Consider the following 4637-nt stretch of genomic DNA (forward strand, 5'->3'; position numbering starts at 1 on the left):
TGATAAATATACAGAAGAAAAATTAAGAGACAGTGATGAAAATGTTCTCTATATTGATTTTGTTATTTGTTACAAAGCTGTATAAATTTTGCTGTACATAATTTTTTTAGAAAAACAAAATTTTAAAAGTTGAAGCAAATTTCTTATCTCTGTTTTTAATATGTCTGGCTTCAAAACCAAATATGACCTGACAATAACTGTACCTAGTCAGGTGAGTGACAGAAGAACGAACCTTAAAAACTATTCAAAATCTTGGCAATTATATAGTGCTAGCCCCTCATTTTTAAATAAAAAATCTGTCGCCCAGCCTTTGGAAAAATACAAAATATTTGCATCAAGGAGAAGAAAAACAGTCAATCTTGATGTTTGGGGTCCACATCAAAATAAAAGAAGATGATGATATCGGCCAGATAAAATACAGGTAGCTCTAAATGCCCATCCCTCCACACAAAAACATCAAAAATAAGCAAAGCTGTTAGAACAGTGTTGTCAGCACTCTGGAAACTAGTCAAAGTTTTATAGTAATGCAGTGAACCCTGAATCAAGAGAAAGGCAACTTAAAATCAGTAGAAAAGCTTTGTGCCACTTTTACTTGCCCTTGCTTTACCTCCTCCCCAACTCAGTGATGGTCTTAAAGATGACAGCCTGCATTTCCAGTGTAGAACTCTGGCATGTGGTTTGGATGGAGAACAGCAGACCTTATTCACAAATTATTGTGTTTGTCTGTTTTAACTTCTCTGGAGTTACCTGAAGGACTAACATAAGGTGTTTGTTTTTGCTTTGCCTAACTTGGAACTCACTCAGGGCAGAAAACCAGTGGGTGTTGCTAAAAAATATTGTAAGATAATCAAAAATCCTGAACCTACCTGGGGAAAAAATACTGAGATTGAGACATGCAAGCACAACCTGAAGCCTGGAAAGAAAAGTGAGGGAAAGAGTTTCAATGTGCAGTTGCTGCATTCAGAAGAAATTTAGAAAGCCCTGAGCCTGCTCAGGGTAGGGCGTGTGCTCATAAAATACCTGGAAAGGTTCTAAGCCTTTACATCTGTTTGACACTAGGCTAAGTGCAAGCAGGAAGTAAAGGATAAGACAGAGTTGTAAACAGCCTGGCTGACTGCTAAAGGAATGCCTCGGCACAGAGTCAATCCACAGAGACTAGGATAGGTATGTTTGTTTTTGTGTTTGATACTTTTAGTTCCTTCTGTGGAAGTAAATCTACATAAAAACACTAGCTGAGCATCAGCTAAAAGCATAGACATTTCAGTGACCACATACAACAAAGAATACATTCTTTGTCAAAAAGAGTTTTGAAAAGTAACTAAACATGTAGATGACTGAAGCCTTCAACAATCAAGAAAAATAAACCCAGGGAAAGGAGGATAATCTGATTTCCAGAGTTACCACACTATAATATTTAAATTCCCAGGTTTCAACAACAATAACAAAAATGCAGTTTACATGGTCCATTCAAAGGAAAAAATAAATCAACAGAAACCATCTCTGAGGAAGCCCAGGCATAGGAATGACTAGACAAAGACTTTAAAGCCACTGTCTTAAATATGCTCATAGACCTATAAGAAACCATAGAAAAGAACAAAATAAAATCAGGTAAATAATGCATGCACAAAATGAGAGTATCAACAAAGAAATAAAAATTATAAAAATCAATGAAACCAAGGTTGGTTCTTTGAGCAGATCCAAAAATTGACAAACTTTCAGCTAGTTTAACAGAGAAAAAAAAGAATACATGAATAACTAACATCAGAAATGAGAGGATAAACATTATTATCAACCATATAGAAAAGGGGGGATTCAAAAGAGAATACTATGAATAATTGTACCTTAATAAATTAGATAACCTCTATAAAATTGACAATTTCCTTAAAAAGACACAAATTACAAAAACTGACTCAAGAATAAACAGAAAATATAAATAGACCTTTAGCAATATACTGGGTGAGAGCATTTTGATGGTGATGGCACTGAATCTACAAATTGCTTGGAGTAGCATAAATTTTTAACAATATTAAGTCTTCCAGTCCATGGACACAGATGTCTTTCCATTTATTTGTGTCTTTATTAATTTGTTTTACCTCCTTGGTTAAGCTTATTTCAAAGGATTTTATTTGTTTTTGGCTTATTGGAAATGAGATTGCTTCTTAATTTGCTTTTTGGATGATTTACTATTAGTAAATAGAAATGAAACAGATTTCAAAAGTTAATTTTATATCCTGAAACTTTACTGAATTTGCTTAATAGTACTTACAGCTTTTGGGTAGAATCTTTATTATTTTCTGTATACAGGATCATGTCATCTGAAAACAGAGCCAATTTTACTTCTTCCTTTCTGATTTAGGTTCCTTTTGTTTCTTCTTCTTGTCTAGTTGTTCTGGTTATGACTTTCAGTACTATGTTGAAAAAAAAAGGTAAGAATGGGTATAACTTGACTTGTTCCTGACCTTAGATAAAATGCTTTTAAATTTTCACCATTAACTATGATATTAGTTGTGGGCTGATCAGAGATGGCCTTTACTGTGTTGAGAAGCATTCCTTCTGTATCTACTTTGTTGAGCATTTTTATTATGAAATAATATTGAATTTTGTCAAATGCTTTTTCTGACTCTAATGAGATGATCATGTGATTTTTTATCTTTCATTATGTTAATTTGGTGCATTGGATTTATTGATTTGCATATGTTGAAACATCCTTGTATCTGAGTGATAAATCATACACTTTGATCAAGTGGGTTTTGCCAATAATTACTTTAAATATAAATGTATTAAACTTTCCAGTCAAAAGACATAGATTTACTGAATGGATTAATGGATCCTAAAGATAACATGCATTTGCGTGTGCATATGAACACATATTGCTAGAACTAACAAATGACTTCAGAAAACTTACATAATGTAAAGTTAACACAGAAAAATCAGTTACATTTCTATATACTATCAACAAACATTTTCCCCCCAAAATTAAGATAACAATTCATTTACAATAACATCCAAAAAAAAAATACTTAAGAATAAGCTTAACCAAGATGGTGAAAGATTGTGCACTGTAAACCATAAGACGTAGATGAAAGAAATTTTAAAATACACAAACAAATAAAATGGCATCCCATGTTCATAAATTAGAAAACAATGTTGTTTCAGATGTCCATATCCAAAGTGATCTACAGATACAACACAATCCCTCTCAAAAACCTATTGGCACTTTTTGCAGAAATAGGAATGTTATTTGCTATGGATTGAATTTTGTCACCCAAAGTCCCATATATTCCAAACTTAATTCCCACTGTGACAGTGCTACAAGTGTGGGAAATCCTATTATGGTAATTGAAAGGAGGGACCTTTGGGAGGTGATTAGCTTGTGAGGACCATTCTCTAGTGAATGAGTTAATCTACTGATGGTTTAATGGTGATCATGGGTGTAACTCTGATGGCTTTAAAAGGAGAGCCAGTGAGAAGGTTAGTTTCCCTCTCTCTTGCTTCTGCCATTTTCACCATGTGTTACCCTGCATCACTGTGTAGAGTCACTACCTACAAGACACTTATCAGATGTGCTTCCTGGACTTTGGACTTCCCAGCCTCCCAAACCATAAGCAATAAATATTGTTTCTTTATAAATTACCCAGTTTCAGGTATTTTTGTTACATGCAACAAAAATGGACTAATACAGAAAATTGGTATCAGAGAAGTGGGGTGTTGCTTGTAACAAATACCTGAAAATGTGGAAGCAACTTTGGAACTGGGTGTTAGGCAGAGGCTGGATGAATTATGAGGAATAGGCTAGAAAAAGTCTAGATTCTGGTGTGAGTTTAAAAGACAAGAGACCAGGGAAAGTTTGGAATGTTTTAGAGGCAGTTAAATGGTGGTGATCAGAATGCTGATAGAAATATGAACAGTAAAGGCCATACTGAGGAGATCTCAGATGTAAATGAGAAGGAGCTTATTGGAAACTGGGGCAAAAATCACCCTTGCTATAAATTGCAAGGAACGTGGATGCATTCTGTTTATTCCCAAAGATTTTATGGAATGTGGAACTTCAAGGTGCTGACTCAGGGTATTTGGTGAGAGAAATTTCTAAGCGGCAAAACATTCAGGGAGCCACATGGCTACTTACAACAGCCTATGCTGAGTTATGGCAGAAAAGGCACTTAAAGCCAGAATTTATAATTCAAGAGAAAGCAGAGGGCAAAAAATTGGGAAACTGTCAGCCTGGCCACAAAAAGAGTGAAAAGGTATCTTTGGGAGAGGAAAGCAAGGGTGTAGCCCAGAAACCATTTGATAAGGAGATTAGTACAGAAGAAAGGGATTATCAAGAGAATGAAGGAAAATCCTTTTCTTCATTAATACCCATTTTCAGGTATTTCTATAATAAGCAAAAGAAATGGACTAATACATCATCCTAAAATTAAGATTGAATCTTAGAAGACCCCACATAGCAATACTTTGGAAAAAGTAGAGCAAAGTTGAAGGAATTACACTCCCTGGGTTTAAAACATATTACAAAGCTACAGTAATAAAAACAGTGTGGCAGTGTCATAGGGACAGACAAATATAGACAAGTAAAATAGAATAGAGAGACCAGAAATAAACCCTCACATATATGGTCATATATATATATATATATA

The sequence above is a fragment of the Galeopterus variegatus genome, unplaced genomic scaffold (genome assembly GCF_000696425.1).
Source record: "Galeopterus variegatus unplaced genomic scaffold, G_variegatus-3.0.2 Scaffold377, whole genome shotgun sequence".
Classification (NCBI taxonomy): domain Eukaryota; kingdom Metazoa; phylum Chordata; class Mammalia; order Dermoptera; family Cynocephalidae; genus Galeopterus; species Galeopterus variegatus.